The 19,611-nt window shown below is 35.4% G+C and overlaps 1 long non-coding RNA gene across 1 annotated transcript; it reads right to left on the reverse strand.

Annotated features, from left to right (window-relative positions):
* Positions 1-6,731: 6,731 nt before the first annotated feature.
* Positions 6,732-7,504, reverse strand: LOC140878646 (uncharacterized). The gene is made up of 3 exons (XR_012149342.1): positions 7,404-7,504; positions 7,215-7,321; positions 6,732-6,787 (listed from the first exon to the last, which is right to left on the reverse strand). It is a non-coding gene; the product is annotated as an uncharacterized lncRNA (long non-coding RNA).
* Positions 7,505-19,611: the final 12,107 nt, after the last annotated feature.

Below are 19,611 nucleotides of genomic sequence, written 5' to 3' on the forward strand. Positions count from 1 at the left end.
TTCAAAAAGGCTCTATGGCAAATCTAGCTAGCGATTATGCTCAAGGGCAATCAACCAATCGTCCTCCTCTTTCAAACGGCATAAACTACGGATATTGAAAAAATCGAATGTCCCTATATATCCAATCCGTAGATTATGACATTTGAAAAGTAACTGTGAAAGGTTCCTACATACCTATGAAAGAGGTTGAGGGAGTCAAAATTCCTAAGGTAATGGACGACTTTTCAAAGGAGGATATGAAATTAATATCTCAAAATGCTAAAGCTATGAATATTTTGCATTGTTCCCTAGATATGAACGAGTACTACCGGATCTCGATGTACTCCTCCGCAAAAGAGATTTGGGACAAATTGGAGATATGCCACGAGGGAACCAACCAAGTCAAAGAGACAAAGATAGATCTTCTACAACTCAAATACGAGACATTTGATATGGAATCCAATGAAGATATAGACCAATGTTTCGAAGTCTCTCTCAAATCATCAATGATCTAGCCCAACTTGGAGAACAATATCCAACCAAGCAAGTGTGGAGGAGAGCTCTACGCGCCTTACCCAAGGAGTGGAATGCCAAGAGAACGGCCATTATTAAGTCCAACAAAGGTGACACCGCATCCTATGATCTTGATCAACTCCATGGAACCCTAAATACCCATGAGTTGGAAGTATCCACAAGAAAAGAATCTAAGAAAGAGGATGAGAAGATCAAGGCAAAGGGTATTGCCTTATCCACCCAAGTCGAAGAAGAAGATGATGATGATATGACACTCTTCGCAAGAAAGTTCAAAAGATATATGCGAGGAAACAACTTCAAGAAGAAAACGGACAAGGAAGCAACATGCTACAACTTTCAACAACAAGACCACTATGCAATTGAGTGCCCCCTCAAGAAGAAGGTTGACAAAGTTAAGAAGAAAGCCCTAATAGCGACTTGGAGCGACAGCGATGATGACGAGGAGGAAGCTAACATCTGCCTCATGGCTATGAGTGATGACATCGTCTCTGACGACGATGACGAGTTACCTTCCTATGATGAATTACTACAAGCATATAAACATATGTTTGATAAGGCAAAATCACTTAGAAAGGAAAATAGAAACCTCAAAAATGAATTAGAAACTAAGGAGCATGAAAACCTAAGATTAAAGGATGACATAACTCACTTAGAAAAATCATTTGATAAATTCAATGTTAGTAGTAATAAATTGAATAATTTACTAAGCATGCAGAAATGTAGTTGTGATAAGGGTGGAATAGGGTATGGTAAGAAATCAATAGACTTTACTAGTCTTATTGCTAAAGCTATAATGAGATCACCCCCTACATGCTCTTAATGCTGTAAAATAGGTCATGCTAGACATAAATGTAGATCTTTGAAAAATCAATTTAAAGAGTCCATTGCCCTACCTACTACTGGGAGCACTCTTGGAAAGTGGCGATGATGTTGCTATGAGAAACTGAACTCTTAGAAGTCCATTTTGTATCTCTCTTTTCTAACACTGTGGACCCAAAAGAACTAAAGGGTACGAAAATCAATTTTCGCAGGGAAATAGGAAAACTGTTCTTCCTAGCATATGGTATCTAGACAGTGGATGTTTTAGACATATGACGGGAAACAAAGAGCTACTCCAATCGGTCAAACCAAAGGAGAAAGGAACTGCCACCTTTGGAGACAACAGCAAAGGAGTTATCGAAGGAATCGACTCAATAGTTATTTCTAAATCCTGCTTGATTGATGATGTACTCCTAGTGAAATGACTTAAGCATAACCTACTAAACATAAGTCAATTGTGCGATAGAGATTATGAAGTCAAATTCACTCCCCAACACTGCACTATATCACTCACATCTGACAAATCTATAAATTTCAAAGGATATAGAAGTGAAAATTTATACAAAGTTTCTTTAAATAATTTATCTTTGTCAAATATTAAAATCCTTGTATCTTTCAATGTTGATGACAACATTCTTTGGCATAGAAGACTAGGTCATGTTGGTCCTAGTACCATAGAAAAACTTTTTAAACTTGATTTAGTTGTCGGTATGTCAAAACTCAATTTAAAATTAGATTTTGTTTGTGATGCGTGTCAACTTGGCAAACACACAAGGAAATCTTTTAAGCAAAAATTTTGTATCAACTTCTATGCCCCTTGAACTTATTCACCTAGATCTATGTGGTCCATTGAGGAACTCTAGCCTAGGAGGGAAGCTTTATGCATTTATCATTATGGATGATCTCACGTTACACATGGACATTGTTTTTAGCCCACAAAAATGATGCCTTAATTATTTCAAAATTTTTGTCAAACGTGTTGAGAATGAGAAAAATCTTTCAATAAAACAGATCCGTAGTGACCACGGAACTGAATTTCAAAATGAGAGTTTTACAAATTTTTGTGAAGAAAAAGGCATCGGTCATAATTTTTCTTGTCCTAGGACTCCTCAACAAAACGGGATCATTGAGAAGAAAAATATGACACTTTTGGAGATTGCGAGGACCATGATATGTGAGCATTCTCTACCAAAATATTTTTGGGCTGAAGCAATGAACACTGCCTGTTACATTATCAATCGTGTATCAATAAGGTCAATTCTCAAAAAAACTCCATATGAATTATGGAGAGGGAGAAAGCCTAACATTTCATACTTTCGGGCTTTTGGATCAAAATGCTACATTCATAATAATGGTAAGGATAATCTCGGTAAGTTTGATGTCAAGTCTGACAAAGGCATCTTTCTCGGATATTCTACCTCAAGTAAGGCTTTTAGAGTATTTAATAAACGTACTTTATTAGTTGAAGAATCTATGCATGTTATATTTGATGAATCTATGTCTGTAGTTTCTCGTACTACTAACGATGATGTAGAATTACTCGAAGAAGAGATGACTTCATCAATCTTAAATGATATAGATGTTTCTGTTGAGGAAACACCACTTCTGAAGGATTGGACTCTTCACAAAGATCATCCTATGGATCTTATCATTGGAAGTCTTTTGAAGGGAGTAACACTCGATCTTCTCTTAATAATATTTGCAATCATCTTGCTTTTGTTTCGCATGTTGAACCTAAGTGTATCGATGATGCTTTATTAGATGATTCTTGGATAATTGCTATGCAAGATGAATTAAATGAATTCAAACGTAATGATATTTGGTGTCTTGTTCCTAGGCCGCATGATAGATCTATTATTGGTACTAAATGAGTCTTTAGGAATAAACTTGACGAGCATGGTACTATCACTAGAAATAAAGCTAGGCTTGTAGCGAAAGGATATAGTCAAGAAGAAGAAATTGATTATAATGAGACATATGCTCATGTTACCCGACTTGAATCTATTCGCATGTTGCTTGCTTTTGCCTGCTCTAGAAATTTCAAGTTATTTCAAATGGATGTTAAGAGTGCATTCCAGAATGGTGAACAAAAAGATGAAGTTTATATTGAGCAACCCGATGACTTTGTTGATTCGTTATTGCCTGATCATGTGTATAGACTAAACAAAGCTTTGTATGGTTTGAAACAAGCTCCTAGAGCTTGGTATGAAAAATTATCTACTTTCTTTCTCTCAAATGGTTTTTCGAGAGGAAAGATTGACATTACTTTATTTACCAAAAATGTCAAAGATGATTTATTGATTGTGCAAATTTATGTTGATGACATAATTTTTGGTTCTACTAATGAAACTATTTGTCGGAATTCTCTAAGTTGATGCATGATCACTTCGAGATGAGCATGATGGGGGAACTTAACTATTTCCTCGGATTTCAAATCAAACAGTGCAAGGATGAGTTCTTTGTGAACCAAAGCAAATACATCAAGGAGGTTCTAAAGAAGTTTGGGATGGAGAACACAAAATCATCATCCACACCAATGAGCACAGCAATCAGACTCGACAAGGATGAAAATGATAAATCTGTAGATCAATCCTCCTTTCGTAGTATGATTGGCTCCCTACTATATGCTACTGCCAGTAGGCCGGACATTATGTTTAGTGTTTGCTTGTGTGCACGATTTCAATTATGTCCGCCTTAAAACGCATTTTCAAATATCTTTCAAATACTCCAAATCTCGGCTTGTGGTATTCGAAAAATTCTTTCTTTGATTTAAAAGCGTATTGTGATGCTGACTTTGGTGGATATAAGGTGAACAAGAAAAGTACTAGTGGAACTTGTTTCTTTTTAGGAAACTGTTTAGTTTCTTGGTTTTCCAAAAAACAAAATTGTGTTGCGTTGTCAACGACCGAAGCCGAATATATGGCTGCCGGTAGTTGTTGTGCGCAAATTCTTTGGATGAAGCATCAATTGCTCGACTATGGCGTCTCTTTTTCAAAAATCCCTATTTTCTGTGACAACACAAGCGCCATATGTTTAACAAAAAATCTGATTCAACATTTCATCATCATTTTATTGGGTTTTTTAACTGTTTACAGTACAAATCAATAATTTTTCCGCGTCTACTGTTAAATGTGTACAATTCTTTTTTTAATGTATCACGATGCCAGGGATAGCGTCAATTAAACTAATAACGCCTATTGGCAGGGCGTGATTGCAAAAAAATTTGTCCACCTCGATTACCGAATCACTCAAAAGCTGTCAGATTGTTCACGAGCCTAATAATCACGCCTATTGGCAGGGCGTGCTAGTACTTGATTAATTAATTTAATTTTTCCGGTGCTCTCCTTCCTATATATTGCATGCAAAAGGAAGATTTCTATGGAAATAAAATCCACACTTGCCCATCAAATTTTACAAAGTTTTTCTCAATTTTTTTGTTCAAATTGTGTTATTGCAGGCTAAATTTGGTCTCAATCTTCAAATAGAGGTAAACTTATTATTATATATAGCAAACATTATGTTTTGTAAATATTTAAATAATATTATTATTATTCATATTTGTTAAGCTAACTATTGAATGTTTTGTTATAATTTGTTGATCTCGTTGTTATATTTTATTTGTTATTATGACAGTGTTTTGGTTAATCATGTTATTAGTAGAGTTTAATTATGTATTATGATATATATGTTTTTGCAATTTCAATGTCTTGTTGATTTTTTTCGTTATTATTAATGTTTATGTAGTTTTCATTAAATATGGTATAAAAAAATGATTGGAATGATTTTTGGTTAATCATGTTATTAGTAGAGTTTAATTATGTATTATGATATATATGTTTTTGCAATTTCAATGTCTTGTTGATTTTTTTCGTTATTATTAATGTTTATGTAGTTTTCATTAAATATGGTATAAAAAATGATTGGAATGATTTTTTTGATCTTTTATTATTATTATTATTATTATTATTATTATTATTGTTGTTGTTGTTGTTGTTGTTGTTGTTGTTATTAGTAATTTTGTATAAGAAACTAGTAAGAAAATTAAATGCACTTTTTAATATTTATGAATGAGTATCAAATTTCTAAATGTTATTATTATTATTATTTGCAATAAAATTATTATTATCATTTTATTATTATTATTATTATTATTATTATTATTATTATTATTATTATTATTATTATTATTATTATTATTATTATTATTATTATCATCATGTTTATTTATATAAAATTTATTATTGTGGTTCTTAATATTTTATTATCATCATCATTACATAGAACAAATAATGTAAATAAGATTAAAAATGAAATACATTGTTTTAAGATAGTAGTAAGAAAATTATTACTGTCATTATCATTATTATAATAATTATTATAATTCCTAATTTTTTAATTAGAATCAAATTTATCGTTCTTATTGTTAATATTATATAGAACAACTAATCTAATAAATTAGATTTTTATTATGATTGTTATATTTAACGAATAAATAATTAATGAGATTAACATTAAATCTGTTTTCTTGTTATTTTGATTGGTGTGGTGATTTCTTTTTTAGGATTATGAACAAATTTAAATTCCTAATTTATTTTTTAAATTTTGATTTGGACACATATAAAATTATTTTTAATTTCAAAGTGAGTTATATATGAATAATAATCATATATTATGATAATGAGTTAATGACTGTAATAATTTTCTTACTACTATCGTAAAACGGTTTAATTTATTAGATTATCTGTTCTTCATCATTAATATTATATAGAAAAAATAATCTAATAAATTAGATTATTATTATGATTGTTATATTTAACGAATAAATAATTAATGAGATTAACATAAAATCTGTTTTCTTGTTATTTTGATTGGTGTGGTGATTTCTTTTTTAGGATTATGAACAAATTTAAATTCCTAATTTATTTTTTAAATTTTGATTTGGACACATATTAAATTAGTTTTAATTTCATAGTGAATTATATATGAATAAATTTTTGTATGTTAAATTAAATCTATAATGTGAATACTCGTTTTGCTTATGTTTATAACGTAGATAAAATAAATTTCAAATATTCGATCAAGGTACATATAAAATGATGATGATAATAATCAAAATTGTCACGCCCCGTGTCCGAGACGTGTCACCGGCGTTGTTACAAATTTTAAAAAAAAATTTCGAAACAACAAGCCTTGCAGTACAGTCTATATTGAACCAGTCTTTTTCATAAAAAATTTCAAAATGAAATGTCTTACAATCCAACAGAAAAACTTATGAAAAATATGAATTCGAAAATACTAGCGAAACATGCGGAAGAGTTTATTACACAAAATAAATCAGAGTACTGAAACCCAAAATAAATCCAGAATAATCGAAGAGAAATAGAATTTTACTGTCTTCCTTGTTACCAACCCCAGAACATGTCCTGCTCTTTCTCATCCAAGTCTTCTTCGATATCTGGGAGGGAAAAATAAGGGGATGAGTGTTTTGGGAAACACTCAGCAAGTGGGGGCCGATCGATCATATACATATATATACAAAAATGATTGAACAAAAACTCATCATAGCATGACATATCATAATTCATAACATTTAGACAAAAACACTGCAAATCCTCTCTTTACTTGTGGCTAACTGATCAGTCCCCTATATGTAATCCCTCTAAGGGGTGAGGTCATAGAACTGTTATTGTTAACCACCGTATCAGAGCCATAACAAACATAGTTCGGAAATTCTCTTTCCACTCATAACTCTAGTCTAAGTGGTGTCTTAAAATATTCAAGTTCATACATGTAACAGAATTCATAGCAAGGTTTAAACATATTATGACGATCGAATCTTTAAAATGTATATAAATTTTAAATATATATATAAGTCCACTTACCCTGTTGTTCTTGAATCAGACGAGGAAAGTTGAAGTTTGGACATAAACTTTCAAAAATCAGCCTATTGATTTTCGAATTCTAGGCAGCCTCTCACTCTTGCTCTAACCTTCGAAATCATGGAAAAAGATGACATATTAGTGAATTGATCCACTAACTTCTCTAAGAAAAAGGTAGAAAGTCTTACTGACTTTGGAAGATTCCAGCAGAGTATCGTCTAGCGCACTTCGAACTTCATCAATTCCACGCCTAGAGGATTTCGAACTTGGCAGCCTAAGGACTTCGAAAATTACTTGTAGAATGGTGTGAAGTTTGTGAAGGGGTCTTGGGGTTTATATAGGAGAGGGGGACGAAATTTGAGGCTAGGATATTGAGTGGTTTGTTGCGGAGATCAGCATCAAATCTGCAAGAAATCTGACTTGATTTCGAATTGAAGAGGGAAAACAAAATCTGATGGCTAACCGATTGGATTCCTGTGCTGATTTTGTAGCTAAAATCTTGCGATTGAAATCGGGATAAGATTTCCGGTTTTCACAAAAATAATAATAATAATAATTGTAATAGTATAGTATATTCACAATGAAATTTTCAGATTCTACTTATATAAAATAGCAATAACAATATATTCGATACTTTTTTTGTTAAAAAAAATATTACATTCACAAGAAATAAAATAATAATGCAAAAATTTATGGGAGAATATTATATTAAATTTAACAAGCTAAGATAATAATAACAAGAATAAATTTAATTTATAGTAATCAAATAAAATAGGCCAACAAAAACAACAACATCACTAACGATAATTATAGCAATAAATCTGATAATGACGACAATTTAATATATAATACTTAAATCATTAATAATGACAATTAAAACACGTCATATTTTTAAACTAAAAATTTAAAACCATGAAAATAATAATAATAAATATTTTTAATTAACATTAATTTATCAATACTAAAATCATAAAAATGCACTACTTATACTATCCAATCATATGAATAATATATATTTCAACAGACCACAAATATTCAAAAATTAAATACTAACTTAAGTTTTATATGAATCCATACCTGGAAGAAAGTTAACGCCTAAAATTTATCCAAAACTTTGAAATGTGATTTTTCTTCATAGCTTCAAGTGGGAACAAAAAAACATTAAGCTAAAAGGGTAAGTGAAAATATAAAACAAAAGAGTTCATATGAAAAATGTGTTACCTGGATGTTCAATTTTTCAATGCATGAGTTTCACCAACGTGTGGAAGCAAGATCTGCAAAAAAAATATACAGAAATTGAAAATGTGATTTTTATCCAAGCCTTCAATTGGAAAAAAATAAAAATTAAATAATGTAGAGAAAATAAAAAACAAACGATTATATATTGAAATTTTTTTACCTAGATATATAATTTTTGCATGCATAATATTTACCAACGTTGAAGTATGATCTATAAAAAATATTCTCCAAAATTTTATGTAATTTACTGATTTTCAAGTACGAAGAAATTTTTTCCCAGAACCATATTATTTATAAACCTAAGTCAAAGTTCTTAGTCAAAAAAGTTGTAGAATTAGAAAAGACATAACTTATTTTCCAAAAAAAAAAAGGAAAGACATAACTTTTAGTGCAGGCTGTGAAGCGCCTGACTCCACGAACTTCGAGACGAATACTAAAATTATTTTAAAAAAAATTATAAGTCACGCCTTATTAGAAGGCGTGAATTAATAATTATTAATTTTCAATTACTTTAGTATTATGTCTAACAATTTTTCAATTATTCAATTATTTTATTATTATGTCTGGCAATTTTTCTTGTCACGCCTCCTCCGTCTTCTTAGCACGCCAGCCACAAGGGCGTGTTACGGTAAAAATAGAATATTTTGACAGACACGTTAAGCACGGATATATTTAATAAATGTATGGAAAACTGTTAAAAAATCCTCATTTTATTCGTGACCACATCGAACGAAATGAAGTTGAACATCAATATGTTGACACGACAAATCAAATTGCCGATATTTTTACAAAACCACTAGATGAAAATACTTTTATTCGTTTGCGTGGTGAACTTGACATGATTGATTTGTAATCGCTTGTAGACGTAATTTTAAATTTAATGTCATATTAAGGAAGAGATTAATATTAAAATTCGAGCAATTTAATGTTGGATAATACAAACTAATTGTATTTATTCATAATTATAAGCTCACATTTTATGTGTATTATTTGGTATAAAATTTTCTAAAAATTCTAAGAGAAAAAATCCGAAAATTCTTCAAGTGTCCGAACGTTGCTTCCGTCCCGTTCAACGTTGCGTATGTTGGATGACCGAACGTTGCATACGTTCGTCTACCGTTGCATCTGTTCCTTAATTTTTCCCGCCTTTGTTTAAAATTTTAACCGCGAATTTTTACCGCCAAAAGCCTCAACGTTGCGTCCGATGGAGTAACGTTGCTTCCGTTAAAGCTTTTTACTGCCTTCTTTTTAAAATTTCAGCTCAAAATTCTCGTACAATTTACCCTCCAGGCCGAACGTTGCGTCCGTTAAGCAGTGTTGCGTCCATTCCGTCCGAGGCCTATATATAGAGGCCGAAACTTTCAGAATTTTGCACACCAAAATCCTTCTTCTTTCTTCCTTTTGCTCGAAATATCTCTCCAAAAATGGCTTCTAGATGCCAAGTTGATCCCGCCAATCCAAGGCGACGCACTCGTGCTCGTACTCAACCTTTTGTCCACAACCTTAATCAACCTGCTATCTCACGGCCTATTCCTGCTGACTATAGTGATAGGCAGATTCTTCCGGGTCGTATTCTTGATCGCCCCTATTTGGCAAATTCTCATCTTCGTTTGTTGGAACTTATTGATTTCATCTATTCATCCCTTATTCATGAGTTCTACGCCAATTTTGAACTTGAATTGTGCAGTGATGACATATATGTTGTTACAATTGTTCAAAATCGGTACATTCGTTTCTCTTCAGGTGATCTCGCTGCTTGGTTCTCTCTTCCTAAAAATGGACCGAGTAATTTCTTTGCATTTAAATGACCTGAGGATAATCGTGTTGAGGCTCTTTCTGCCATTCTCGGTCGACCACCTCACTCTGGTGATGATCGACCATCTCTTAAGATGCTCTGTCCTGATTTCCAAATTATCCAAAAGCGTATCACTTTCTCGATCATTCCGCGCGCTGGAGACCACTCCAAGTGCAAATATCTGGACCTTTATGTCATTTTTCACATTTTTGCTCAGAGACCTTTTAACCTGCCTAGGTTTATCATTCAGGTCATGCATCACACTGCCAAAAATTCAAAGAAATTCATTCTCCCTTTTGCTCGGTTTATTAACCGAATTTTGAATCACTTTGACATTGTCTTCGATGATTTGGAGAAGATATCTATAACTGAGACTTATACTCTTGACCATGCCTCCATCACTAAAATGGAGTTGTCATGGAATCCTGTATTGTCTCGATGAGTGCATGATCCAGCTCATATTTCACCCGCTATCATCCTGTAACCAACTTTCACATTCCTTTTTCTTTTATTCCTCCTTCCATTGATCAAGAGCAAGGATTTCCTGGTGGTTTCACTGACATCGATATTCCTTCCTCTTCTACGGTTCCTCCATATTCTTCACATACGTTTGATTATGGCGATCTACCTTTTTCTCCTCCTATGATGCCTCAGCATCCACCTACTCCGGCTCCACCTTTCGATCAACTCTTTGAGTATCTTCAGCGGCTTGAGATCAATATAGATCGCAACTACTCCGTCATTCAGTCTATTCAGACATCTATCGCAAACTTGACTGAGGAGATGCGATGCTCTTTTGATGGTGTTCACGAGAGATGTAATACATTGGAAGATCTAATTAAGCCAAATTCTTCGGATGATGACTCTTAGTTTTATATTTTACTGTATTTTGTAAATTTTTCTATCAATAAAATATGTTTTTATATATTGTGTTATTCATTTATCATATTTGTTGCCTTTTTAATTATCACAAAAGGGGATGAATTAATTTGGTTAAATATTCAAATGGGTTAAATAAAAATTGATTATGTGATAAACAATTTGTTTAAAATATTGTTACATTAAGGGGGAGCTTTTTATATGTATTTCAATTGCACACTATATCTCCTGTTTAACCAAGTTTTGTGATTATCAAAAAGGGGGAGATTGTTACACCTTAAACGCATACAAATCTCTTAAACGAGATTAATGTTGTTAATGCGATAACTTATCTTATTTTGATAATTACAAAACTAGGTTATATTTCTAATCGTTTAAAGTGAGACCTTGCAGATTAGACTCTTATCAAACAATTAAATTCTTGTGCGGTATATTCTAATGATGGAGTTGAACAAGCTAAATCATGGAGCAAAAACTTGCAAATATTACTGAGCATTTTGAGTCATCCAATTCCGATCTCCACCAATCATATTAAATTTTAGGATTCGCAAAAGCTACGGTTCAAATCTCAGCTCAATCCAATGGCTAGATCATGAGAAATTAATTTTGCAAAAGTACCGCGCAGAACAAGAAGCAAAAATACAACGAAGTAACTTCAGAAATATACTGGAATCATTTGATGCATCCAAATCCGATCTTCACCATTCAACATGAAATTCAGGATGTTCTAAAGCTACTGTCCAAATTTCAAGTCGATCCGACGGGTAGATTGTGAGATATGAATTTTTTAAGTTTGTCGCACAGCCTGCAACGAACCGAAACGGAAGCAACGTTCTTGCCAAAAACATGATCCAATGTTTAAGGAAGAAATTCGCCCGACCAAAGCTGCATTGCGCCAAATGGACGCAACGAATCTAGGAACGGACGCAACGTTCGTCACCAACGCCGAAAGAATTAAATGTGCACCGAACGGACGCAATGAAGGTCAGAACGGACGCAACGAACCTGCCCGAATTTTCAGCTATAAATAGATGCATTCCAAGGACATTTCAAACACAACTCAAGAAATCCTCTCCTCTACTTCTCAAGTGTTCATTCAAGATTTTCATACATATTTCTTTCAATTAGAGAGTTGATTGTAAAAATTGTTTGTGAGTTGTTGAGCTTTCGTTGTACTCTCGAGTGTGAAGCCTGAGTGTGTAATTGTTGTTGAGGCTATCCTTGGAGCCCTTAGCTTAAGGCCAAGTGTTCGAGTTGTATCGGCGCGGTGATCGTGTTGAGTTGTACGACTATCCTTGGAGCCATCAAGGCCAAGACGTTCGAAGTGCTAGTGGTTCCTTGGTTAATCGATCTTAACCAAGAAGGGGAGACGTAGACGATTTATCGTCGAACTTCCATAAATAGCTCTTATCGCTTTTACTGCTTTATTTACATTACGCTTTTATTACTGCATTTATTATTGATTGCTTTAAGTCTTCCGCTTGCGTATTTGCATAATCGCTTTAAATTGCTAAAGTTGCCAATAGAACCTAAATCCCCCCCCCCCTATTAGGTTCTAACGAAACCAGTAGAGTACCAGTAGAGCAGAAGTAGATCAGTAGAAGAAACAAAAGTAGAAGAGAGAGCAGATCAGATCAGAAGAAGTAAGGAGAAGAGCAGAAGTAAGTAGAAGCAGAAGAGCAGACTAGCAGATGCTCTCTAGAAACCAGTCAAAGCTAATAACCTTTGGACAAGGACTCCCGCACACTGATACACTCAAAATTGTGCAGCCGCAAAATTGTACATTCATACAGTGTACTATTTATCGGAAACAATGACATGTAAGAAGACAAGAAAACGGCTACAATCCAACATATATATTTGAATCAAGATGACGGTTTTCTTGCTCCCTATAAATAGAGGCCAAAGGCAGTAGAATAAGCTGCCGACTCAAACCTGAACTCCTAAACACTTTCACAGACATCTTGTAGAAGATTTCATGCTTACATCATACATCATATCAAGAGCCTAAAAACACAAGCACACACAACAAGTATATCAGATCAGCTAGGATCATTTAGTGCGAAGTGTTGAGTTGTACAAATATTGTTACATCAATTGAGGTGCTGCAAACCTCTGTAACAAGAATCAGTCGAGGACTGAGTTCTTGAGTTGAGTCTAGGAGTCTCAATTTTAGGCAGTGGGTAAGTCCTAGCTGAAGTGGGGTTTTGAAAATTAATGTAATACTCAAAGTATTCTAGTGATGTCTTTTGAAAAAAGAAGGAGGAGTGATATAGGAGCAGTTGAGTCTACGAACATCCAAAAACAAATTGTTGTGTTGATTACTTTCTGTTGAACACACACACACACAACTAGTAGAGCCATTTGACACAAGTTCTAATCTGTTAGTTGACCTGTTTCCGCACAAATATATTAGTTGGTCAATTAACATCGACAATAGATAAATGATAGTTCATTTGGTCACTCTAATGTACTCACTATAATAGAAGCAGTAGGCAACCGATCCTGACAAGTGGTATCAGAGAGGGTTTCCTTTCTCGCGTCTGAACAATACATCAAATGGCATCAACCAATCTCCCAATGTTTTCAGTAGAAGATTTTGATGAGTGGAGGATAAGGATACAATTCCACCTTGCAGCGCTTAATGTTGACATGTGTCAAGTAATGACTGAAGGTCCGATCATTATTGATAAACCAAGAATTCAATGGACCAGTGAAGACAAGATGTTAGCCAATCTCGATAATATTTCCAAGAACATCTTGTTCAGCAGCTTGGACAACTGCACTTTCAAGAAAATCAAGGTTTGTCCTACTGCTAAGGACATTTGACAGAAGTTGATCCAGCTAGGATAAGAGAGTGAAGATGCTGAGAAGAATAGAAGACAACTGACCGACTCTACTGATGAACCTTGCTGCTCAGTTACTCCAGCAAGCCCTTATGATGATGAGCCAACCATGTGCTTAATGATGCATGATGATCAAGCATATGTAAGCACTAATGATGAAGAAGAGAGCATCTACCTGCAGGCCAGAACTGATGTAAAACTAGAATCTACCAATAGACAGGTAATAGATCTCAACTTTGACAACTTTACACGTGGTGAACTGATTGATGCATTGCACACATTAATGACAAATGAGTATCATGGTAGTATCCCGATTCCATTTTACAAGATTAAGTGATTTTAAACATGTTAGAAAATGACATATAATTTAAAAAGTGTCAAAACATGTTTAAGGAGTCCTTATTTGGTGAAAACAAGTGGAAAATCAGATTCGGAACATCCGAAAATGGTGGGGTAGGTCCCGGGGGTCCAAAAATGACTTCGGAAAGACCAAAACAGTTCGGAGCTCACGGACCAGTTCGGGCCCTCCGAACCCGAGTTCGGACCGTCCGAACTCCGCAGGGTCCAGGTGTCTAAAAGGCTTGGACCGTCTGAACCCAGTTCGGACCATCCGAACCCAGTTCGGACCGTCTGAAATTCGCCTATAAATAGGGGTCCGAATTCCTCATTTTGAAGATCAAATTTTCCTCTCCTTTCCCGGTAATCGCTCTATTTAAGGGCTTCGGGACTCTTTCTTTAAGAGTTGGAGTAGGAAATAGTAATTTTTATAGCGGACAGTATCCGCAGTAGCAGCCAGGCGGCGGAGCTCTGGCGAGGCATCCAGGGGTCGTAGCTAGGCTATGCCCAGGCTCTGGGGCATGCGTCATCAGCGGGCTGACGACGGACGAAGGTATGACTTTGGTTCCCTATAGTAAATAGGGATTAGGCTATAGTTTAATTAAGGCTTTTAGAGCCTAGTAGGTGATGTTTGGCATGCTAGGTAATGCATGGTTATTTATGTTGTAGTGCTGCATGGTAGGCTTGGACCTAGAGGGGAAGCTTCTAGGATCTGCCTTAGTAAGGTACGGAAGTATTATTCGAGATATCCAGATTGAGTATGCATGTATTATGTGTTTGCATGGATTATGTGATTGCATGTTTTATATGCCTTTATATACAGCATGTCATGACTGTATGATGCATACATGAGCATATTGAGCTTTTACCTTATAGGTATCCTGTAGTAGGGCGCTCACCCTACGAGTTTGTGGATGGTTGGATACATAAGTCTTGTGTCAGGTCACCGTGATGGTTGGACACATGTACTAGTATCAGGTCACCATTATCCACTGGGTATATGAGCCACCTCCTGATGTGACGGCGCAGCGTGCTATATACCCTGGGCCAGTCTTTGAGCTTGTTTCTTGACCTGAGTGTCTTGGTACCCAGTTCATTTGCATTCATGCGCATATAATAGTGTATACTCATACTCTCGTACTGAGCATGTTAGGCTCACTTCCGGTTATTTTTCTGTTGGCTGGATGCCCTATTCCATGGGGCAGTTGCAGGCAGTTCTCCCGGGGACATGGAGGCTAGGTGGTGACCAAGGCTGGATAGCAGGGTTGACCACTAGGTTTTGCCTACCTGGTATTATATTATTTTAAGATTCCGCAGTTACTCTGATTAAGATTATTTTATTGATAAATTGCATGCTTAAGTTCTGATTAGTAGGTGATCACGGCGCGGGTCACTACATTTATGGTATCAGAGCATGCAATAAGATTCTTTGGGACATAGTATTGATTTTGGGTTATCCTTTGTAGGATTACAAGTTGGATTCGATGACGATAGCAGTATCATGAATTGGAATAGCAGGATGTCTAGGCTTTTCCCAAGATCTTCTGTAACGCCCCGTTTTTATCTTAAATGAGTTTATTTGAGTTAATTGGAGATTACAGAGTTCACGAGGCGACTTGATTTTGATCAGGGTCCTTTTTGCAAAAATTGGATTTTTCAGGGACTAAAATGCAAATAGTGGATTTTATATATTATCTACTCAACTTTTGACTTTTCTCTTTAATCCTTCTCCTTCCTTAGCCGGCTCCTCCTCCATTGAAACTCCCCATCACCTTTTCAAGCTTCTATATTTCAGTCCGAGCTCGATCCGTCCGTTAGAAATTATTTCTAAAGGCGGATTATCGATCACTGCAGTGAGAGCTCTGTTATATCGTAAGTTTTTCTACGATCAGATACATTCTAGTTTTTGGATGTTGTTAGAATCATTCTAGATTCGAGTATGTTGTTCTCTACAGAGTTCTGATCGTCTATTATCTGTCGGTTTTGAATTTGAGCGACGTTCGGAATTGTTATGATTTTTGGAAGCCATTTTCAAAAATTGTGATTTGAGATTTGTTGGGATTGCCTTGTTTTGGTTGTCTTAGAATTGTTATGAGGTTATATCGCTATTGAACTGTTGTCTGCATTGTCGGTTTGTTCAGTTATAGCCGTTATGCCGTCGGTTTGAGTTTTGGATATTTGAACCGTTTTTGAAGTTGTTGAACTTGGCTTGTAAGTCGATCATGGTAATTGATCTTTGATTGTATCTGAACAGATTCGTTTGGAGTTGTCAAGCCCTGTGTTAGCAGCATTGGTCGTCAAGAATTGGACGAAGAACGGTAAAGAGATTACCTTGAACCGTTGCCTTTGTTGTTGGATTGTTTAGTTGTTGATTAAACCTTTTGTTGTAGCTTATCAAGAGTTGGAACTACTGCATTGAAAGGTAAAAGCAGACATCGATAGCGGGATAGCATACTCGGGACAGTTGGTTCTCGAGTTTCCCTTAAAATCACATACTTGCATCTACACTCGTTATAGCATGAGGAACTTGTGTTTTGTTGTTTTGATTGAGCTTTTGTTATATGGCTATGTTTTATGTTTCTGTTATGCATTCATCTTGAGCCAATCTTGTTTTCAGCGGGCAGAACCGCCCTTTTTGTTTAGACGTTTGGGAACTATGATTGAGTGGCCTAGGTCGTAGTCGTTTCACCTAGTGCTAGCATACTCATTATAGTTGCTCAAAGTCTAGAGGAGTGGGATACGTGGCACCACCTCGATTGGGTGAGTCGGTGAGTCGTTACGTAATCACACCCTCGGGATCCCAAAAGCACAGCAGAAATCCCTCGTTATCAGATTTGATATCCCGGTTTAAAGACATGCATTTCATTACACCGCTATTGATTTCGTTGTTGTCTTGAAAGCATGTTTATTGTTGTATTACTTGATATGTTGTTTTTACTGGGATTATCATTCTCACCGGTTTATCTGACTGTTGTTTTGTTTTGTATGTGTATTTGGCACCAGGTGGGGCAGGACCAAGTCAGCGAAGGCCTGGTTAGAAACAAGAGGGAGAGCTAGTAGTGAGACTCGGTTTAGAAGTTGTGTCAGCATATCTACCTAGTTGTTTTGGAACATGTTTAGATCTCGAACTTCGTTGTTTATGTTGTATCGATTATGCGAGTCTTATGTTGCATGTTATAGACTGGTTCGTAGTTGATCAACGTTAGCATTTCATGTAATAACTGGAGAATTTATGTTTTTAATGCATGAATTTGAGTTTGATGTATGGAATAACTTTTAGTTTGAGATGCCAAGCTTTTCTGCTCTATTTTGTTTCTGCTGCAGGGGGGGCGCTTGAGCTACAGTTTTTAGCAGCCCGAGCGCACCCCAGTTCGAGTAATTCAGCAGCGCTGGAGTTTAGGGCGCGCTCGAGCGACAGTTTTTGCCCGCCCGAGCGCACCCCCCTTTAAAAAAAAAAAATTTTCTTTCTCACTTTGGTCTTGGATCTTGTATGCTTAATTGTTGTTTAAGCCGAGATTAGTTGTTTAGAACCGAGGTCTCACATCTTCATTGCCAAGGTTGGCAGCAGAGGATCGTATTATGTGGATCCCAGCAGGATAGAGCTGGAAGAGAAGATCCAGTTTTCAACGCCAGGTGCTTCGCAAGGTTGAACGGAATGTGTGACATGTAGTCATCCATTCTGCGTCGACCAAAGAAGCCACCCCGTTAGATCCTACAAAGAGGATGTCTCAAGAAGCTTTGGACATCTCTAGTAGGATATATTTTATTTATCTTTTAGATCTTGTGATGAAGAAGGTCCGCTGACATCAGTAGCAGACAGGAAACATCATGGTCAAAGATCAGTAGACGGAATGAAAGACTTCCGCATGAATTTAAATACTGTATTTTGTTGTAAACAGTATTTCAGTTGTAATCAGATATATTAAAGATTTCAGTATTTGATGTACTCAGTTATTGTTGTATTGTACATCTTTCAGTGTAATCTTTTGGTTAAGTTATGTATTACATGGGATTGTAATAAAGATTGTATTGGAACCTGTATTTGTGGTTCAAGTATTGTAATCATTGAAGATTAACTTGGTTATATTGAATAAAAGATTGATCATTGTTTAAATGAGTACTTGGGAATTTTGCATGTTTTCATTGAATAGTTCTAGATGTTTTACTTAGAATATTCTAGTAAGACAAGTGTTTCCCAAAAATGATGAGATTCATTAGGGGGCATGAGTGTTTGTTCTAGGCGGGTTTCCTTAGAGCAATTGGCTGTTTTGATCTTTTTAGGTTGTTACCTAGTGATGATGGATTTTCAACAGGATGACAGACTAAGTAATACCAAGAGTTGTGGATTGTGACCAGTACTAGACGTGAGGAGGCGACACCCTTAGTCGGTTTTCCTCTGGAAGTTTCCATACTTCAGAGATTGTTTGGAGGCCTTGGTGCTCCAAGTACTATATAGGGAAGGCTACTCAGTCTGAAAATTTTGCAACAGTCACAACAGGGTATGACTTTGGATAGGACAGATACCAGGTGTGGTATCAAGGTTTAGTTATCATCTATTTGAGATAAAGATATTCCATTGTCAGAACAGTCTTGGAATGGATTTTTCTTTGACAAGTAATTTTTCTGAGTAGATAAGTTTTTTATCTTGATTTGTGATTTTGGGATTTAATCCGGGAGATTAGTTGAATTGATATTCAACAGAATTTAATTATCAGATGCTTCCAAACTCGGGATTTGAGTTGTGCCTCTACAGAGAATTTTCCTTGACCAATGATTTTGGTCCAGATAGGAATGTTGCATAATATCAGAGACTTAAGGATGAGTTATGCCAGGGTTCTCTTGACTGTCAGGTTTTGAGATGGTATAGTAAGTGCGACCTTATGCCGGTGTACTCTGGAAGGATTCTTTTGTTCCAGTTTGGCATTATAGGAAGACTTACCTCAGTCTCGTTGTGTGTACAGTCATAGCAATGGGTATAACTATCAGGAGAATATTTAGGATTTATTTGAGTCTTCTGGAATTATACTTGGTACTGGATTAGTTCCAAGGGATTTGAGTTACCGTCTGACTTCATCAGAGATACAGATTTTAGTTCCCGTAAATAGAATAGTCTTGGAAAGAATTCCTTGACAAGTAAATATTCTGGACGGGTAGTTCTAGCACGTGATACTGGGGGAGAACCAGGAGGTTTTACCAGTATTGTCTGATTCTATCAGAGGTATATTAGTGATTAGGATCTTGATTACGAGATGAACAGGAAATTCTAAGTGACGAGTTTACTTAGGTAAGTTTTCGTGTAAGAATT

Source organism: Henckelia pumila, chromosome 1 (assembly GCF_033568475.1).
Source record: "Henckelia pumila isolate YLH828 chromosome 1, ASM3356847v2, whole genome shotgun sequence".
Taxonomy (NCBI): Eukaryota; Viridiplantae; Streptophyta; class Magnoliopsida; order Lamiales; family Gesneriaceae; genus Henckelia; species Henckelia pumila.